This window comes from Emydura macquarii, unplaced genomic scaffold, assembly GCF_026122565.2.
Source record: "Emydura macquarii macquarii isolate MOO-44397 ecotype Brisbane River unplaced genomic scaffold, CSIRO-AGI_Emac_v2 contig_267, whole genome shotgun sequence".
NCBI lineage: Eukaryota > Metazoa > Chordata > Testudines > Chelidae > Emydura > Emydura macquarii.
The window spans coordinates 1038558-1060840 of NW_027130404.1; the positions used below are offsets into that span (position 1 = coordinate 1038558).

General features: G+C 40.2%; 1 protein-coding gene and 1 long non-coding RNA gene across 2 annotated transcripts in view; one reads left to right on the forward strand and one right to left on the reverse strand.

Annotated features, from left to right (window-relative positions):
- Positions 1 to 8539, reverse strand: part of NDNF (neuron derived neurotrophic factor) — a 29433-nt gene extending 20894 nt beyond the window's left edge. Inside the window, exon 1 of the mRNA XM_067549282.1 lies at positions 7514 to 8539. The gene's annotated coding sequence lies outside the window, so the exon portion shown is untranslated. The remainder of the gene's footprint in view (positions 1 to 7513) is intronic.
- LOC137153667 (uncharacterized) lies at positions 6617 to 7378 on the forward strand. The gene is made up of 2 exons (XR_010919870.1): positions 6617 to 6750; positions 7074 to 7378. It is a non-coding gene; the product is annotated as an uncharacterized lncRNA (long non-coding RNA).
- Positions 8540 to 22283: the final 13744 nt, after the last annotated feature.

Consider the following 22283-nt stretch of genomic DNA (forward strand, 5'->3'; position numbering starts at 1 on the left):
GAATAATTGTTTTCCTTAAGCCTATGTTTTGAGAGAAATAGAACTAGTGTACAATAGGAACCTTTATGTCTGTTTCCTTTTGTTTTCCTTTGCATCCTAACCCCAGCTGGCAGTTCTAAGATACTTGGCTTTCTTAAACAATCATCATCACCCCAATCTGTAAACAGTTTTTTTCTGTATTTTGAAATCCAGAAACCTGATGCAAATTAAATTTAGAATGTCTGAATATAAACAAATTAGTAGTAAGTATACACTATATAAACAAAGAAGCAACAAAATGCTCACAACCTCACGCCATCACGGAAATTTTGGAAAATGATGCAGTTTATTATTATTAAATCTTTGTTGATCTGTGCAAAGAACCTAAGATTCTGTTACACCCTATCAGTAAATGTTACGCATTTAACTATTAAAGTTTGTAGAAGAGGAACAGTTTCTCTAACACTGTTCTTTTTTGGCACCGATGAGTTTAAAATGCAAGGAGATTAAAAGTATCATTAAACTTTTAGCTTAATAAAATTATAACGTTCTTTAAAAGTTATTTTTTCCCAAAGAAATAATAATATACTTAATTAAGAAGACAATGATTCATGGTGGAAATGTCAGTTTCATTAGTGTGTCACATTGTAAGTGTCTGAGGGTCATACTTAGAAGGGCATTCATATCCGGACCAGTGGTGAGGGGAATGAGGTGGAAGAAATAAATTATTGCCTTTTGTTTTTCAGATTTCCAGGTGTTGTGGGCTAGCACCATTGCTTCTGATCTCTGCTATAATGCAGACAACAAACATCTTCTCAATTACTGGATTCCATTATCCAAAAAATAAGGCAGTATAATTGTCATACAGTACAACTTGTTTATCAGAACCTCAGTTATCATAAACAGACTATTAATTACATTGAAAATGATCTCAATTATCTGAATTTATTCAGTGTACCCACAACATTCAGAAAATGAAAGTCATACTGGATATCTGTTAAGTATAGTCTACAGTAACATTTAGTGTTAGACAATATAAACAAAGTTTTCAAGCTAACAGTGGATTCGTATTACATATTAACACAAATATATTTTATTTGATCAAAATACTTAAAAATAGAGGTCCAGATTCTTAGCTAGTGTAAACTGGTATATATCTATTGAGTTTAATGGAGCTATGCTTTTTTTTTTATGAGTTGAGGATCTGTCCCATAAAACACTTCTGTTATTCTCTCTCTCAAAAAAGTATCTGATCACCTGTTTCCTTAAACATGCATTTTGAAACTCAGAAAGTTACTCTGAAAAATATGTTGGTGTCCCTGGCAAGAACTTTGTGCTTTTGACATACCTCACACATGACTTGCACGTAAGAGTACAATCAAAGCCATCTATGTAGTTCATATGAATTTCTTTTGGTTAACTTTCACCACAAGTATGCTAAAACATTTATTCTTCTACAGTTCTAGTAGGTGTACTAACAAATCTAAGGTTAAGAAATTAATCCTAAAATAACCAAATTATTTTATATTTACTCTCATTCTTTACAGATGTCAGTGTAACTGCATACTTCCTAGAGCTTCATTTATTTTCATCTTTTTAAAATATTCTTATTGAGTTTTGATTTATTACTCTGACCCATTCCCCAAATTAAGGGACAAATACTTCCCCTTCATTCAAGTTTTCAAAAATAACAAAACATCTCTCAACCTTCACAGTTCTTTCTAGCCTCATTAGTTATTTTAATGCTTGTCTCAGACAGAAGCTATCATTTATTTTACCTTGTAAAGCATGTGCATATAGAAGAGATTTCTGTCTTGTAAGAACTAAACATTGTTATCACGGTGTTTATTTCCAGTTATGAAGAAAAATGCTTTTTGAAGAATACAGCATTTATAAACAACTTGATTCTCTTCTATTCTCACTTACTTTATTTTTACATCTATGTAACTCTATCGACTTGAATGGAGTTACTCCTGATATGCACTGATGTAAGAGAGAGGAGAATAAGGTCTACATCTTCTATTTCCATTTAAAAGAAGGTACACTAAGATATTGAAATGTACAATAACAGTACTTTAACCTTGTCATCATCACAACATTTGTGATGTTTGTAAGTATTATGCCATATGTACACATTATATTATGCAGCCTTTATTCCAACTGCATATTACTTTTTTGGAATTAAACAAAAACTATATATCTCAAGAGTAATTTTTGGCATTTCTGTTAACATGTATAATGTTTACAAGCATATTTGTTCATAAAATGCACGCCTTCTAGCCTTTATTTCAATCCCACTCTTCTCTCTGTCTCTTAATCAAGCAGTGACAGCTAAAAAAAACCCAAATACTTTCTTTCTTCTGTTCCACATTAATGAAGTTTTCTATGTATTAAACAATGTTAAATGTGCTGTTTCCACTAGACTAACTTTAATGGAGAAAAAGTGCCAAGTTAGCAAAAATGCGTGGAAACACTAAATCTGTACTGTATCCACTGGCATAAATTAGTAAATCTACCCCTTGAAAAGAAAGTTGAAGAATGAATGAAAAGATAAATACACACATAGCAAAACAAACACAACATCTAAAAAGTAAGATATTGAGGGAAGACTGAAATAGCCTCTTGAAAATAGTGATGTAATGGTTTTATGCTTTTATTATTAATGTAAAGTTTAATGACTGCAAAATGAAGGCAAAGTCAAACAAGGCTTGTTAGTCCCCTAAAAATCTGTACTGTAACAGAAGCCAGTGCCCAGATGTTCTGTGGTTAAATCTGTCGCTTCGTTGCATAAAAGCACCACATACAGTGAAACACATTACTGGCTCTCCTTTATCCAGACCTGGTTAGATTTTTTTGGTTTGTTTTTCTAGCAATCTTTTAAACTGACAAGAGAGGCATAAAAGGTGGTCTCCCACAGATCTGTATGATACCATCTTGAACTGTAACCACTTGAAGAAATGAACTGGGATTTTGTTTAATAAACTGTTTATTAAGGGCCTTTCAAAACAAAGTACAGAAGAAAAAGCATAGGTCTGAGTTTAATAAATGTAATTCAAACAAAAGAGACTAAGGACATAGTGGGTGACAAACTGAGATTAAACACACCACTTCTGCCTCTACAATTTTGGAGCCTGAACCTGAAAGACTTTAGGCATCCTCTATTCCTACTGCCCTAAATGGGAGATGGTGCTCAGCACCTTCTAGGATTAGACCTTTTAGTAAATGAATACTCAAGCAATCTGACTCTGTCTAATCCTGAACCTCTAATGGAGCTGATATCAGAATCAGAGGCATCTTACACTGGAAATAGGGCAGATGATCCCACAGTCATATGCTGGAACCTTCAATCATCGGCCGAACATTGAATATGTGGTGGATAATGCATCTAAACTTAATCGGTGACATAGCGAACACTCTATGTAATCTTAAACAGCTTGATTGGCTGTTTGTGCCATACTGTATCCACACTGAGGAAAGCTAAACCTTGTTCCATGCTGTATTATCTCAGATAATGCTTTCCAAAGCAGTTGCCCAAAACGAAATAGTCACACGCGACTAAACTGTGGAACTCTTCCTGGTATTGGTGAGCAGCCCTACTAATTTCAAAGGAACTACTCGCATGAGTAACTGCTCCACAACATAGATGTTGTTCATCCCTAGATTGTGTAACTTTTCTTTCCTCAGTTAAATTGTGCTTATCATTATCATCATCCTGCTAAGCGTCCAAAAGAAAGAAAGGTAGTTGCAGCATTATGTAGCATGACGTGCATATCCATGAAATGAAAAACATGTCATACACATGCTGTTGGCTCTGACATGCCACATATGCCATGAAATGTCACTGCTAACTTGGTATAAGATTGACATAGGTTAGATAGCATGTAGCAGATGTGTGACATATCTTTCACTTCATTAAGATGCATATGACAAAAATCTGAATTCCCCGCCCTAAAGTTAGAGAAACAATGTTATTTTGCTGTGAGCTCTAGCATTTAGTTCTTATCTTGGAAATCTGACATGCCTATGATACTTAAAAACGCACGCACGCACTTCTGCTACATTTTAGGATTTATTCAAGCTGAGACAAACTCGTCATTTTTTTGACATATCAGAATGTAGGTCTAAGGAAAGTCAGTACAGTTCCCATTTAAAAAGCATGAAATGTAGAAGCAAGATTACATATACACATATATTTTACAGTGCCAATTTCTGTTTAAGAGCAAGGTCAAAACTGTAGGAGAAAGGAGGCAAAATCAGTCAAAACTCCTTCCTCCCTCAAATATTAACAAATTCTTGACATTGTTCCAAATACATAAAAGGGCTTTTTCAATGGTACTGTGAGCTTGACCTCAGCAGATTTATTTCTGCAGGTACAGATCTCTGCATATCTCCTGAGAAAGGCGTGGAGAGGACAAGTTATTCCTGGCAAGAGTCAATTGAAACTTGCCATTCCTAAAATAGATAAGGAGCAGCAATTTGGGGTTGTATAGAATGGGGACATGGGGCTTAAAGGGGAGCTGGAAATCTCTAATTCCACATGCTTATAGCACTCATTACCACAGTGTCTAAGTGCTATTTTATGCAAGGTAGATTATGACTAAATCAGCATTACTAAATCAGAGTCTGCTATCATATATAACTATCCTACTACTAGATATCTTGTATCTGATTCACTGTAATGGTACACAAGTGTTACACAGATATAACTACTGATTTAAATTTCATCAGATTTTAAATCAGCAGAATTACATTTGTGTAACAGCGGAGTAAGGCAGTGGTAATCAGGGCCCTTGCATAGATCACAAGATTGAGAACTGATTCTACATTTGAGTCATAAAATCTTGTCTGATCTCGACTGTCAAACAGAATATACACACTACTGGGGACCTGGCTTCTTCTAAATTTTGTCTGCCACTCAGCACACAAATAGACATCAATAAAAAGCAATTATAATGATATAGTTCTGTGAGTTTGGGGAAAAAAGCACTCTTCCCCATTCTTTGGCTGGGGAAGAAGGCGATGGGACACTAAATTCTGCACCAGCAGGTCCAGGAAACCAATAATTAAAGAAACGACCTTACTCCTAGAGTGACTCGCTGTGTCTATTTCTAATGTAGCGTTCTGTCATTATCGCACTGGCAAGGGTAGTATATTTATCCATAACAATAAACTAACCAGCTTTTTGGGAAAGCATGATGCTTTACCACTTGAATGTTAAAAGAGTCCAGAACAAATAAACTTGTGGAACTGATTTTTTTTTAGATAAGCGATACCCTTCAATTATATACTTTTTAAGAGATAAAAACTGTATCTGCAAATGATTAAAATATACTTTATAGCCTTTGTCACAGTTCTGTTGAAATAAATGTGTAACTCAAACTACACATTATTCGTAACAATTTCATCTTGCTACAGCCTTCTAGCTTCTTTTAAAATTATAGTTACTAATTCAAATGGTGTGATTGCCTGACTTGTTTGCTTAGTTGATGGAGTCGTTCACTCTGTTTAAAAAAGTGCAGACAAAAATAAAACAACACAGGCCATTTGAAAACAATGTTTACAGCCTGTTTGGTAAGAATTCATAGTTAAGGGTTTGCGGGAGGGAGGAAGGGAAAGCAGCAGCCTGCTTTCTTTCTGTTGACTAGAAGTGTTTCACAGAAGGACTGAATATAGCTTTATCTAAACCATCTTCTCTCATCCTCTCAAAATAAAAATGTATTGGAAGAATTTCAAAATAATCCCTAAAACACATTGACATAAAAAATGGAAATGCAAATAATTTAGTTGTCCCTTTTAGGGTTAAAAAAAACAAAGAAAGGAGAAAAATAAGGACATTTAGATCCCACTGCAAACCTTAGCCCAGCATTTCAAGTAATCACTCAAACTTCAGCGTCAAGATTCAGTTTGTCTGGGCTTTATTCTGATCAGCATGCGGCGAGCTGCAGGAAAGCGTCACACTCCCAGGACCCCCCAGACACAGAGAGCTTTTAGGATTGCTTGATCAGGGCTTGAGAGAAGGGAAAGCAGTAAAGTGCATTTAAAAGCATGACTCTCCCTGAGCTATATCTCTGTCTATTGCCTTGTCACATCTTCATTCATCCTATTCTTCGGGATAATAATCATAATAAAAAAGGGAATCCCACCAAATCCTCAACAACTGCTCGTGGTGGAGAGAGGGAGGGAGAGAGAAAGAGTATAGGGAGAAGTGTTTTTTCTCAAGTGGGTGTGTTGGGATGCAGACAGAAATACAGGGAGAGCCACTGGGAGTTTAGAGAAGGTAGAAAAACTCCCAGAACAAGATCACCAAAAGTCACAGAAAAGAGGAAATCTGATCAGAGCTCCTGGTGATTTTACCCCCATGGTGCAGAATTCCACAACTGAAGCTATGTGACCGCTTGGTTCGCAACTCCACCTGCTCCCCCAGGGATATGACCCTACATAGGATTAGAAGAAGGAGGGGGACAGAACGGGATTGGATAGAGGACTGTGAGAGGGTGGGAATCCAATCCCGTGGGGTAGCGGATGGCATCCCGTTTAGACAAGTATCTGCAGCTGGTATACAGAGGCCTCCAGTGGTTAAACTTGTGTTGATTCCTTCAGCAGAGCTGTCTGCATCTCAGCACCCGTATTAGTCAGAAGTACCAACAGATAAACAACAGCACCTTACAAAGAGTTTCCAGAAGGGCAGCTGGCACTCTGCAAAGTTAGAGGGATTTTAATTGTGACTGGTGGTAATTCTCACCCCTCAGCACCTGCGGGGAAGAAGCCAAGGTGGGTGAAGATACAAAAGATAAGCTACAAGGTCAGGGCAGACAGAAGGGAGGTTTTTTTGCTCATTAGAGTGTGTGTGTGGGGGGGTTGCTTCAGTCTACTCACAACGCAAACATTTCCTGCCACTGGATCCTTGTGGGTTTGATTGGGGTGTTATGAGAAGCGTCCCGCCGCTGGAGGGGGGAGGGGGCGAGGGAGACTAGACACAAGTTTACCAACCAACCCCTACCAACCAACCTGCTTTCCAAAGCTCATTCGAAATCTGGAGTAAATCAGAAACATTCCTTGTACCCGCTCCCTCTGCTGCCTACCCCCACACCCAGGTAATCTGCAGCCAAGACAGACAACGTTCGGGGTGCTGCCGCTTAGCCCCGGGATTGCCAGGGGACCGCTCACGATCGCAGTGCTGCCTAAGAGCTCATCCGCTCCCTCCCCAGCATCGTTAGACCGGCGCCCAGGCTGGGACGAGGCAGGGCTGAGAAGAGAGGGGCGACCGCCCAAAAGGCGTCGGACCTCTCCTGTGCTCCACGGGCCCCAGCGTCCCGTCCCCCCCTTTTCCCCGTAGCCCTACAATGCAGGACCCCCACTGCATGACTCCCTCCAGTACATGAGACCTTTCATCCGCTAAGGCACCCTCTATAACGCCCCCCTCCCTCCAGATGAGCCTTCTCTGGAGCCGGAGCCCCCTCTCGCTGGTTCTGGCCTCAGCTCCTCCCGTTTACACACACCCAGGAGAAAATTCAGTTCGATCCGGTTTGCTTACCTTTAAAAGTCTTGCGCCTCCCGGGGAGCTGTGTAGAAGCCCCCTGCTCGTGGGTGATGGTCAAAGGAAATGGGGGGAACGTCCCTCCTGCTTTCTGGCCTCCCGCCCCGCCACGAAGAGCCGGGATCCCTCCCCGCAGCGCCGCGAACGAGCAGCCCCGTTGCAGTTCAGCGAGCACAGGGGGCACGTCCAGCCACCAGCAGAGCGCGGCGGCCGGAGCAAGTTTGCAGAAGTGCGCAAGGGGCCGGGGCGGGCTCGCCCAAGGCGGCGACAACGTGTCTTCGGGTCCTTGAAACTCCCGGCGAGCCCCCAGCTGGAGCCGCATCAGCCAGCGGCGTCGCGGGACCGAGGATGCTGTTTGCTGCGCGGGCGGAGGCAGCAAGCCGGGTCCTGCAGCCGCTCCCGGGGCAGATGCTCTGGGCGTGGGGGCCGCGCGAAGCGAAGCGAAGCGAAGCACTGGGTGACGAGCGGCCGCCGCCCCGCGTGCGGATCCGGGCGCTGCGCGGCTCCCTCGCGCCCTGCCTGGCTGGGTGAGGAGTCGGACGGAGTGTGTTAGCACCGAGTCTCACTGGCGCAGCAGCGCGGAGCCGCTCGCCCCCCCCCCCCCCTCCTCCTCCCCTCCCCGGCTCCGCTCGCTGCCACACACACACAGCGCAAGGACACCGAGCACCAACCAGGCGGCTGGGCAACGCCAGGCAAAGCCTATCACCGCCCCAGCCCACCCCCGCCTGGAGAACAAGGGCTGGGGAAGGGGGCTCTGCCAGGGAAGAGAGGCACCAGGGCTTTCCCCCAGCTAGAGAGCCTAAGCAGGGCAGGGGAGAGCCTTGTGACATAGACCACCACTGCATTTCTCTGGCCAGTAGCTAGATCTCCCTGACTCTTCCAGGGAACCAGCGCTTTGCTGGCTAGGGGCTGGCTAGGACAGAGCCCTTGGCACGCCGAACAACAGGACATGGGCAGAGCACATATCTGGGCAAGGGGCTGACCCTGCAGGCCACTGCTCCCAGGGTTAATCTCTAGCAGCAAGAACAGTTCCACTGGCCTCAACAGGCCTGCTGGGGTAAATAGAGCTTTGCAGAGTCAGGCTAACTCTGTCAGACTGACTCCAGCCCTATCAGAGTCTCACTCTCAGAGTTAAATTTATGCCTTGCAGCACCTCCCCGGGGTTGGTAAAGGATTGTGATTAGCATTGTCATTGCTAGCCTCCCCCTTGTGCAGATGGGGAACTGAGGCACAGAGTGATTAAGTGACTTGCCCAAGGTCACATAGTAAATCTGTGGCAAAGACAGGCCTCATAAAGTGCTAGGGTTCATTTATAGCACTCTAGCTGTATAATGATTGAAGGAGGCCCTAGTATGGGGGGAATGGTGGGGGAGAGAGGCATGGATTCAAATCCATCAAAGTGTGTGGATGTTTGGGGACATGCTTTTAATTCAGTCCATTATAGACATAGGGACCAGCTGTGAAATTGAGAAGTTGATCTCTGTTCTAACTGGAGTTCTTCTGCCCTCTTCCCCATATTCTGCACATTGGGGTAAAACAGGAAACATTGCTCTAACTTTTTTATGAAGTAAGAGCTGTTTGAAGCTGCTCAGATTGTTAGAATGCTAGGAAACAACCCAGCAGATATGGAGGAGTTGGAAAAGAGCAGGTGAGGTGGTTAAGGGTGCATGATAAATAGAATTTTATCACATGGGTGTCTCTCTCTGCATTTTCACCAGAGACAACTTTAGCTGGGATTTATAAAAGGAAGCACATGGCTCATTGTTCAGGGGAGGCAGTGATGTGAAAGAGAAGCTCTATTCTTTTTCTTGGTAAATTATCCTTGAAAATATAAACTGCTGCAAACATATGTAAACTAATCACTCATAATAGAAGTGTGCTACTACTTTTTCCTAAAGATCAGTTTGTTCACTTTTGTTCCTGCAGACCTCCCACGTTTTGGCCTTTGGGGCACACAAAAACCACTGAATTTTTGGGGAAGAATTGGAATATAAATCTAGGGGCACATCATCGAATGGTGTAAATTGTTTACACCCACTAAGGATCTGCTCCCTGGGAATATATAACAAAAGATTCAATAGCTCTGCAGACTAATTCTGCCAGATGGTTGCAGATGAAAGTAGGACTGCCTTCTGCAAGCTTCCTCCTACCTGTAAACAACTTAATTCTTCTACTGCAAGCTAATAAGATCTCTGTTCTCACTTAAGGATAGCTCAAAATACAAAACACAGGCTTAAGAAAAAGGCCCATCTCAGAGCCTTGGCCAAATCACTGCACCTTTCTCCCTTAGCTTCCCTATTTTTAAAACTGGGATAATATTTATCTGCACACAGGGGGTGGGAATAGGCATTCATACTTGTTACTGTTTATAGAAAAGTTAAGCCACCAGAATTCATACACAGGCCTGTAGTGACTCCAAGACTCTATTGTATATTGATAATTGCTCTTGGAAAACCATTTCAAATTATGGCATTTATGCAAGCAAATCAGACTGACTTCACTTCTGCTGCAAGAGACTCAAGTGACCTAATGATTTTACACTCACACTCTTACTATTTATGTAAAATGAGTCAGTTAAATTTGGTGTGTTATAATGATCACACTAGCCGTCCTATAAACTGTCAGGGCAGCTGCGGGCATAGTGGAGTGATCTGGGATCAGGGTAGAGGAGGCAGTTACATTTGGGAAGATAGCAGCAAAATATTTTTAGAGCCTACCCACAATGTTCTTTGAGGTCAATAGCAGTAAAATATTGCTGGTAGCAAAATAATTCATGAGATTGTGCTATATGTACAAACAAACGCACTACTTTTAACCTGAGGACAAATTTTAGTGTTATTGTTCTTGGAGTGTATGAATATTTGTGATTTCAGTGGAAATAAGATCACATCCCTTGTGTGTTATTTGTTGGGAAGAACAAGCTATCTGATTTTTAGAAGTGTTCAATGCTGTTAATATTTGCTTGGTTTGAAAGGATGCCTTGAAGTTTCTCTCAGCCAAAAGAACAATCACAATACTTCTAAAAGTACTTCCTAAATTTATAAGAGAGCAAAAATATAGAACTGTAGGCTGAAGACACATTTTGGGTTTCAATACCTCCCAGTAAGAATACCCACTTTTGAATTTAAAAAAAAATGTAATGTTAATTCACAATGTGGAATATTTCTATTGGACATAGATTTTCAAAAATCTGCTAATTGAGGGACTTAAGACACCTGTGACCATTGCAGTTAATCACCAGCACCTGCATCTTGTGAAGACACACACACACACACACAAAGTCTTTGCAGGACTGTAGTCAGAATCTGCTATCTAATGGTATGCAGTACTGGTTTGAAAGGCAGTTATTTACGTATGTGCAGCAGAATTGAGCAAATACAAAACATTTTCTATGAATATTTTTTGAACTTTTAAAATAAGTTTACTTTGGCCATGTTTCTTCTCTTTTTTGTTCACTTTCTATGAACTTTAAAGCAAATCAAATTTTACTGGCAAAAATGTTCACAAAAAGTGTCAAAGTTGTACATGCAAGTATTGATGGAAATCAGATGATGCATCCACATGTATTGCTATTGGAAGCTGTTGAGTATTTATTCAGTGAGGGAACAAAAAACAATGCTATATGACTTATCTGACCACTGCAAATAAACAAACATCACAAATATTCAAGATTTGCAATAAGCCCACCAAGTAGACTGCAAACTCTCTGGACCCGAGGCTGCCTTCTTTTTATATTTAACTAGGAAATGACACCTGACTGGAGTTCCTAGATGCTACCATCCTAAAAGTATATTTATAATTATCAAAAGAAGGGGAGGAAAAGTTCAGAAATACAGCCATCGAATAAATTGGAACAAATGACATTGTCTCTGCATTTGGAAATACCAGAAGCAAAAAAAGAGATTCAATTCATCCAATAAATAATTCATTGCAAATTATTTTCCTTAGTGTTAATTTACCTTAAAGGCATTTTCCAAAAGATTTTTAGCACTCACTCTTGCTATGCATGCATAACAGTACATGACAGGTTTTCCCCCCAAAAAAAATATTTTAACTTTCATTTAGGTGCTAGACAAGTAGCTACTGAAGGTCTATTATGTCAATAATCCATAGATTAAAATTTCCTATGTATATGTTGACAAAACAGAAACAGTTACAGTCTGTTGTTCAGTAATTTAAGGATTCCCAAGTAACCATTGGAATGGCAAAATAACAATTTCTGAGCATAATGGGCAATTAGAGGATTTTAAATTGTATCTGTCAGTCTATTATGAGGTGCTTTGGGAATGCTTCATGGTCCATCAAGATTTGCAGCCAGACCACCTGAGGCTGTGATCATCCCATCATGGGAGCAAAGCAAATCCAAATGGGAGGCCTCCACAGAAATCTGGGAAGTGGATTTTGTGATTCTCTAGTTGTCACTTTTCTAACTCAGCAGAGAACCAGTGCCCCACTATGGTTTTAGTAGGAGCATCCTTCTGGCTACCCTTATCTTTCACATGAGTCATAACCTGAAATAACTTGTGATCATTACAATTGTGATGGTACTGTCCACTAGAATAGAAGTGTTAATGCTATTGTCCTGAATATATTCTACTTGGGAAATTATATTTGGCTTACTTAAGGCTGTCCTATAGTTTCAATTGCATAAGACATCAGCTTTCTTTTCTCAACTGTTGTGTGACTACTGAGTGCTGCTTGAAGCATGATGTCCTGCGCCTGAAAAGTGGTTGCATTTCAGAGATGGATTAAATGGTGACCTCTGTATACATTGCATAATTTTTAATCAGACTGTAAAATTGTTATTTGGATCTTTTAATCGGTTGCACTATCACTTTGACAACTCAAATCCGCCAAGAAGTGTGTAACACTTCCACTGAGATCATAATGCTTCACAGCAACCTCTACAATCAATGCAGGACTATAATAATTCTATAGATGTTGTCATCCTGAAGCTACTGTCATTTCAGTTATGGTTTCTTATAGATTTTAATGAGACATTTTATTTTCTCTCTTGCAAGAGCAAGAAAACAAATCAAAAGCATATGCAGCAATCTGAGCACAGCTTGTGATTTTAACAGCATATTTATACCGCATTACTTAAATGCATTGGTGTGAGTAAAGGTCAGGATGAAATGAAAAGACTCAGTGATTTATGTAAATTTAAGACACACCCAATAAGCCAAATCCAGCTGTGGTTTAAACTGGCATAGTAACATTGATATCAATGGAGTTATTCCTCTTTACACTAGGGTCATTTATGTTTTGTTATCCAATCTGTTTATAGATATTATTCACATTTTATTATGTTTTATTTATTTGGGACAACTTTTAAAGTCTCTTTGTATAGCTAGTTTTATAGCTACAGTGTATTCACCCTAAAATCCTATTGTATTATGAATTGATTGCGAACACAAGACCTTCCCCTGCAAGAACATAATCATAAAATATAAACACTAAAATATGGTTTATTGAATAAGACCAGTTAACACAGGACTTTTGTCACATGTCAACTGAAAAACATCTACTGTGGAAAAAAATGTGTGGGCATTTGTTTTAGTTTGCCAAATCTGAATATAATTGTATAAAACCAGATCAAAGATGGATGGCGTTACTGCAAAATCTGCATGTGCAAGGTAATGAGAAACAGGCCTTTCCTCATGTTCCAAGCACTGTTTCTCAACCTTAATTACACTGAGAATAAAAGAATTGCATTATATCAAGCTATTTTAAAAAGATTAAGTGATTTTATGGATAATAAACTGTCTATGAATCATTTAAATGATTTCAAGTACATGGCCCCATGAAAATTTGATGCAAGAATATGCATTGCTCTAGTTAAAACATGTGCTCTTGTTAAAGGTGAGAAGGTATGAGAATTAGGTGCACTACACAAGTATAGGCCACTTTGATCCCAAGCACTTGTTCTTCGATTTTGATGGAACTAGGTTTTCCCCATAGAGCTACTCCAGACCAAGATTCCTTTTGTACTTCCTCTTTTGTTAGTTTTCTTTCTAGATCTTTTGTCAGAAGCTATTTATGGAAGTTATTATTTCAAGTATATGTATCATGTTTTCATGCAGAGGCCAAGGAACTTGTTTCTTGACACTAAATGCCAGATATTCAGAAATTACATCTAAAATTGTACCCCAAAATTCTTCAAGTAAAGTTTTGAGTATATAAAACCTGAGCCATGAACTTGTACACAAGACTGGTCATCTGACTGACTCGTGCAAATGCAGCTTGCATACACAAGTCTGACTTTTTGAATATGTAAATCTTAAATGTGAAAATGATGTCTACAGTTCTGAGGCCTATCTTAAACATTTCCCTCGCTCTCTATGTATGGCTTTAAACTTAACGTGTATAGGTAAAAAAAAAAAAAAAAGCACAAAACTAGAACAATTTTAAGAATTGGATTTGGTTTTATTTTATATGTTATGACTCAAAAGGAATAGCTATTGTATAGAACTTATGACACTGTAAAGGCCAAGGAATATCAATCTGGCACCTGTTAAATATATATTACCTTCAGTTTGTGCATAGAACTTCCACTGATCTCAAGGCAATATATGGTCCTTAGAAGTCTTGAACTGTTATTTTAAGGAGTTTGGTAACTCCAGTGACATTGGGAAAACAATTTTCAAACTGACCTCATCAGAACTGCATAAAATTATCTGGAATTAGCTTGTAATGTCATTTTTCTATCATATTTGACACAGAAGAACCAGGATCCACAAAGGATAATTTAGTACCTAAACCACAGATAATGAAATTCAGAATTTATTAGCAGTATTACCATTTGTATGTAATATCACTGTAAGTATATATAGCACTTTATAGGTTAATTGAAGCTACATTGATCAGGCTCACATGACATGATTATTTAATTAATGAACAACTAGGTTTCTGAGAAAATCTGAACAGGCAGTCCAGAAAGAACAGCTGATTTTATGGGGAACACCAAATAAGAACCTAAAGCAAAATAGTTGGTCATTGGCCAGATCCTCAACAATAAGATAACATTGTCTTTGTGTGGAAGAGTTCAAATCATATTTGATTCTCCCTAGTTATTGACATGGAGCAACAGAAGAAAAAACAAGCTGGTAGCATGACTAGGTGTTGACTTAGTGACTGAAAATAAAAGAAAATGAGCTCTGGGCTTCAGCCTTATTTGTTTTAATTCAAATTCTGAATTATTGGCTTTAGCAACTACAAAACACAGTTAAATTAGGCATGATCGAACATGTGGCTTCTATAAAATTATAACTAGCAACTATAAAGCACTTAGATCAAAGACTATATTCATTTATGTTAACTTAGATGTGTTACTTCTTTTTTTTTCTCACCCAAGCCTCACAGTGGGTGTAACAACTAATTACAACATTTCATGTGTGCTATACATTCATTTATGCAGAGTAAGGAAGATCTGCAGAAAAGGACAGAGGTACGACATACTGGTTAGCAAACTACATAAAAGGCACTGCTGAAGGGAGAGGCTCTTGCTTTAAGATTGAATTCAGAGGTACAAGTACAGAAACAAAGAAAGATGCAGTCAGATGCTGCTCATAACCATCAACAAACAAGTAACGTAAACAACATAAGAATGAAAAACAGTACACACAAGTACAACAGATGTGCAAGGCCCTGCTTTTTCAAGGTTTTTGGACCTCTAGTGGGATTTTCAAAAGTACCTAGGCACGTAAAACTCATTGAGTTCAATGGATGTAGGTGCCTAGATACTTTTGAAAATCCCACTAGGTGCCTAAATACCTTTAAAAATTTAGCCCTAAGTGCCTTTGAAGCCATAGTGCTTCGTACAGAGTTCACCACATGGCTGAAACCTTTCATTTCTCTCAGATGTGTTCACTTGCATCAACATTTTCCCCATTGAACTGGATTTACTATTTTTCCTTTTGAAAAATTGCATATTATTTCTGAAATCCAAAATTTAAAAAAGGAAAATAAATGGAGACAAATGTTAGAAACTAAGGAGAGCTGCTATTAAAAGTGTGTCATAGATGAAAGAACGGTAGAGAGAAGCTGGTGAGAGTCATGCAAAGCCTGCTCTGGATGATTTAGCTAGGGTTGGTCCTGCTTTGAGCAGGGGGTTGGACTAGATGACCTCCTGAGGTCCCTTCCAACCCTAATTTTCTATGATGTTTCCAGATTCTGGAAAGCTTCTGGAAGTTTGAGTTACAGAAAGATGCTTTGGATGATTTTAAAACATTGGAATTTGTGTTTAATAGGTTTTAGAAAATTCATTCTGGGTGGTTTCAAATGAGGCAGAAGCTACTTATTGGTATCAAGTCACTCTTCCATAAAATGCTTCCAGTGCTACAATCCCACTCTGATGGCACTGGATCTGAGGAAAATTTGCTGCCATGGAATCAGATATTTAATGTTTAATCTTTCTGTTTGCTGGCTTAAACCCTATGCCTAAAACAAGCCTAAGGTTACATAAGGGTGAGAGGAGAATTTAGCCAGTACATCTGGACTATCCAATTAGAATGTTGCATCATTGCAGTACACTTGTTCCCCTTTAACTGAAGAGGGTGAAGTATTCTTAGGTCAGGTCACTACACATTATACTACTGGGAGGGAGGCAATCTCATTGTTGCCTGCACCACCTAGCTGGAAGATAAGCACAACGCCTTCATAGGCGAACTGTTTACTCTATCCAGTGATGCATTAATGTCGTTGATTACCTGGATAACAAATGTGCTTCTAAAAAGGTTTTAGACACAGTTCTGTAAACTGAAGTGCATACCTGCATAGCATATATAGAGGTACATGGTGGCCATGGTGTGTGAATATCTGGGTTTGTGAATACACAAGAATATTATTCTTTTGGAAAAAAAAGTTGACAAACGTGCTTAAGAGACAATCACACTTAATCCTTGTTTTCTTTCCGACACTTAAAGGTTAATAGCTTTTTGTTAGGCATTGTAAGCTTAGGGTTGGTTCCTTCCCCCATCCCCAAATGTATATTTTTCTCTGACCCATTAAGCAAGCTTCTCAGTGCTCCTGATTTTAGACAGGTTTTATAAGTAAGATGTTTTAAACTGTTGTCATTAAATCTGTGAAGCATGGGGGTGGGGTGAGGTTTGAAAAGGGGAGAAGGTGTTGATTAGCACTGCAACTGTTCAGCAAGCTCCCCCCAACACACAACCCCGACCTCCACAAAACTGGAGATTAAAAGATCAAACAGGGTTGAAGCAGACAAAAAATGATGGCTGCAGAAAATCATTTGTTTTACAAATATGAAAGTTTAACACCAATGGAGTTGTTCATTAAAGGCAGAACTGTTGTTCAGTGCAGATCTGTTCTATATCCTCTCTCGCCAGAAGAGCTTTATCCATCAAAACAACAGCTCCATCTAGTGGCTTTTCATAAAAAAAAAAATCGAAGCAGCACAAAGTAGTCTTCTTTCTAAGGGCCAAGTCCTGGTTACAACGCATTTGATGATAATTTGGCCATCTGCTTTGTTAAGAGCAGGATTTTGCCCTGAGAACAATTTTAGCCCCTTCCCCCAGCCCCAAAGAACTTCAAACAGTCTTCTCCCTTCAATTTTCAGTCATTTTAATTGTTCATTATATTTTTATATAATGAATATATTCTTTTCAGAGCATGTGCTCTTTTGTTTAACGTGAACCTTGCAATAAAAACAAAAACCTATCCCCACCAGCTAAAACATTTAGATATTGCAAGAGAAAGTCACAAATAAACTTCAGTGAGAAACAGTCTCCTGCTTTATGCAACGTGAAAATAACCCTATGTAATGACCTGAAAGCATTTTGCAACTATTAAATACTCTTTACAACATCCCTGTGAGGCAGGTATTATTGTCATTTTACAGATGGGCAAAATGTGGCCAAGAGATTAAATGACTTGCTTCAAGTCACACAAGTCACTGACAAGTCAGAGGTAGAAAGCAGGAATCCTGATTCCCAGTTGTCTACTCTAGCCTCTAGAAATTCTGCCTCTTTGTGTAATCAAGACTCACCTAATGGGACAAAACACAACTCATATAGTCCAGAGAGTTTCCAGTTTTGTTCTTAACATCGACATAGTTGGGAATTCTGTGATAGTAACTAAACACTGAATCAATATCCTATTAAGGGTCTTTTGCTGAGTCTAATTATGAAAGCTATTTCAAGGATCTGTGCTTCCTGTCTTAAATGAAAGGAAGTTAAAAGCCAGTGCAGAAGATTAAAAATGAATTGTACATTGAAGAAACATTTAATTGATTTTATTGGCCCAGAAATCAATAACTAATGACTTGTAATAGTTATCTTTTCCCCAATGCAGTGTGCCTGGTTACATGTGCAAGTCCAAAGAATACACAATATAACAGAAACTGGAAAAAAACTCCATAGAACCCCACCAGAAATCTTTTCTTGGTTAAAAAGCGTGTCATATCTAGGAAGAGAGTGGTAACCCTTTGAATAGTTTCCTGAGCCTTCTAGTGGTGCTCATTGTGCTCTATGTTATAGGAACGAGACAGAGCACTAGCTAGGCCTTGCATGTTTGTGTATAGTTCCTAAACGGTGTTTTCCCATATTATGGTTTATAAAGAACAAAAGCCAGAGAGAAATTCTATTTATACTTTCCTGGTGAAAGCTCAGCAGCACACCAGAGGATATTCAAACAGATTTGGAAATCCTGATAAGAGCAAGGTTTGCCCATCTTCTAATAAGTAATTAGCAGAGAGAACTGGAGAAGGAACTTAAGGTGTGTGTGTGTTCGTTCCTAAAGATATTAGGAAATCTGTGTAGACAACTGAAGTCCTAAAGACCAGTGAAGAACAGACAGGATAAACTTATTGAATCCTTCCTCTCATTTTTACAATCCTGGTTGCAGGAGCACAGGAACTTAGGTAAACCAGACATACAGGGCGGAAAAAGCATCCTTAAACTAAAGAAGTCTGGAAGAATATATGCAATATTTATTATTCCAAATGGAATCATGTACTTAAAGATGGGTTACTGTATATAGAGCCACTGTCAGCATTTCTCACACCCAATCAGTTTGCCTCCTGATCTGTCACACCCAACAAGCATAACCAACATCTATCCATTGTAAATACCACTAGGCCTCAGGGTTTTGAAGATGGTTATCAAGATGTTTCTTTGGGACACCCCTACATTTAGCCAATCTATTTTAATATAAAAATACACATGCAAGAATTCTCATGAGCCTCAAATTGCCAGTCACAGGTGAAGTGGAGTCCAGCCAGGCTGTGCTGGAGTCCATAACACATGCCAACTTTTGGAAAAGTTTTGCAAGTGAGAACTCGCCAAATAAGAGGAGTCACTGCAGGTGAGTGTGCATTCTGGGGACTATGAGCACTTCTACAGCTTTCTTCAAACATTCATGGTCAAAACTAGATAGTGAGGAAGCATTATTATTAGAATACCTATTTTACATGTAGGAAAGGTTAAATTCCACAAACAAGGCTGTAGATAGCGTACATGTCAAACCTAGGATTAAAATGCAGGTATCCCTTTGTTCTGAGGTCCATGCCCTGTTCAGCAGGCCACACCAGCCCTCATGTTGAGCTGCCCTGCGTGTGATAGGCTTGCAAACCTTATTCACCTCAGTGGCAGCCTGGGTAGCACTGCTCCTCACAGCGGTGAGGCTCCTCACCCAAAATCAAGGGACCCACATCCACAGATTTAACAGTCCCCAAAGAGCAGCCCTGTGTGGCAGGGTGATGGGGTGCTCTACTCACTGCAGGTATGGTGCCTCCTCCTGGCCATTCTGGGGAATAGCTCAGCAAGTTAACACCTCTCTCTGTGGTTGCAAGCCATCACTCCACCTCTGTCTCTTTGTCTGCAGCCCATCTCTCACTCCAGGAGCTACTGTGGCCTTTTAGTCGCTCAGTCCTCTGGCCAGGTCACTGTCATGGTTTCCCCTGGGGGGTGAGGGGGAGGAGTCTCTTCTCCCAAACAAGCTCAGGCAGTCTTCCCTGCCAGTGCCACTTCCACAGTGGCTGGTTGGGAAACCCAGGCCTACCCTCTACTCCAGGGTCCAGCTCAGGGGTCCTCTAGTCAGCAGTCAAGATCTGCTCCACCCCGTACTTCGCAGCATTTCCCTGAGCCTTTGCCTAACCTTCTGGCTCTCCTTCCTTCACTGGGCCTGCCACTTTCACTGCTCCCTCTTCCCAGGGAACAACTGCAGGCTATACAGCTCTACAGCCTCCAAACAACCCTCCCTCTTCCCAGGTAGCAACTGCAACCTTTCCCAACAGTCCCTGCTATTGCCAGCTTCCAGCTTCTATAGGCCCTGCCTGTTCCTGCACAGGTGAGCTTCTTCTAATGAAGGTCTCTCTCGCAGTCTACCCAGCTTGCTGCCTGATAGGTCCCTCTGGCCTGCCTTAATCCTTTCAAGGCAAGTGTGGGAAGGACACCCCATCACAGGCTGTAAGAGGGAACTTGAATTAAAGCAAGGTCTTTATATCTCAAAAATCAGCACCCAGCTTTCATCCTCAGTGAAAGGTTTGCATTGGTTACATTTTAAAGGAGCTTTGAGAGCTTCTCACTGCAACAAATATCCTTTAAAAAAATAATGGAAAGCTGAGATTGGCTCTAACATTTCCAGGTAAATCAAGTTAGGGGGCTAGGGTGACCAGACAGCAAATGTAAAAAATTGGAACAGGGGATGCAGGGTAATAGGCGCCTATATAAGAAAAAAACTCCAAATATCAGGACTGTCCCTATGGAATCGGGACGTCTGGATGATAAAGTCAGACAAGATGATAAAGAGAAGACATTTATCGGCCCCTGGGGTTTCTACCAAGTTCATCACGTGCCCTAGTGGATCTCTGGAGTACCTGCCATGTTTAACGTCTCACAAAGAAAGTTGTGGGACACAGGAATTTGCTACAAGTATTAGTTTATTTGGATAACTTGATTGTGTTTGGAAGAACTCTGGAGGAAGATGAATAAAAATTTCTAACAGCATTAGACTGGTTAGAAATCTATGGACTAAAGCTATTAATTGATAAATGCCAGTTCTTCAGGAGATCAGTCAAATAGGTGGGTCATATTGTATCTTAAAAAGGTGTAGGTACAGATCCCAATAAAATAGAGGCACACGCTTATATGGCCATGCCTGCAAAATTACAGAGACCTCAAAACCTTTCTAGGATTTAGTGGCCGTTACCACAGATCTTACACTATTATTACACTATTACACTATTATTGTGAAGCCATTACATTACTCTACCAAGGAATACTAGCCCAGCAAAGAGAAAAGGAAAGGCGAGTCAGAAACGAAGAGTTCCACAAAGCTTCTTGAACAGAAACATTATGACCACTGAAAACTCTTTGGGAACTGATGAGCTGAAGGCCATTTAGGAGGTTAACAACTCTCTAATTCATGCCCCATGCTGATCCAAACAAGCCTTTTATTCTACAGTCTGATGCTGGTTTGGGAACAGTGCTATAGTAAGAAGTTGAAGGCAAATGGGAAACCTGTGACTTTTGCTAGCTGAGGATTGTGATAGTTGTTGGGGCTGCCCGCTTTCCCTCAGTTCTTGGCTCGTTGACAGAAAGCAGAAGACCAGAGTTCAAAGTGCAGGCAATGCAATGTTTATTGGTGTTAGCAAGCAAGTATAAACCACAGTTCTCCACACCAGTAAGGTTTCCTGCCCCTCCTTCTTGGTAGGCTTAACTATACCTGTAGCGCCCATCCCTCATACCACTCCTTACAATTTATGGTCAGGTTCCATTTTGAAGTGTCTTGAGTCTGGGGGCTTTACTACCATCTTTTTTGTACCCAATGAGAGGGGTAGGGAGTTAGGTTATGGTCCAGCCATGGTTATCTTTTCTTTGGCTTTAGTGTTTCTTCCTCACACTTCCCCCATCTCTCTCGCTTCTCCCAGCGGGTTGCTTGACCTTGTTCTGGCATTTGTCTTGGGAGAGGAGTCCGTGTATCACACTCCCACTATACCTAGCAGCATTTTATCTATAACCATTATCTTTTCTCACAATAATAGAAAAACCCATCTAGCTGTAGGGTAGGCAGAAGCAGCACACAGTGTCTTTGTTCTTTGTTTACATATGTATCTCAAATAACTTGACTCTCAAGTGGGCAAGCAAATCCAAAATTCTATATCAGGCCAATAAACAGGCCTGAATACTATTCTACTATCACTAACAACAGCGAAACTCAGTGTTCCATTCACAAGCTGGAATTCTTGGTCTTAAAATGGGTTACTGCCAAGAAACGTTAAGATTATCTGTATGTTGTTCAATTTCAGATGTGGATGGACAACAGTTCACTGACTTATGTCTTAACAAGTGCCATGCTGGATGCTATAGGGCAGAGAGGGGCTTTCACTTTGGCAAGCTAGGCACAAATTCAGTAGCAATCAGGGAGAAATTATATAGATCGGATGCATTGTCCTGCCACCCATACGCAATAGAGATGGTTATGATTCCTACAGAAAGAGTAAGAACTGTTTACAGTATAAGTCACCTGGGGTCACAGTCTTCAAGGACATGTCACAGAAACTTTGGGTTTGCCCTCTGAAAGTGTTACATTAGCCTCTGAACTCTGTTGTGTTGGATCAATCTCCATTGTCTCAGCTCAATACTGTTGAGTGGCAAAAAGTCCAGTTGTAGGACAATAATGTCCAGGACACTATGACTGCTACAAAGAAGGGACAAAATCCAGCCAGAATTATTTGTTTTACCCTAGAAAGTAAACTATTACTGAGAGAATGGAGCAAACTAAAGCTGATCAAGAGAGAGCTGCATCA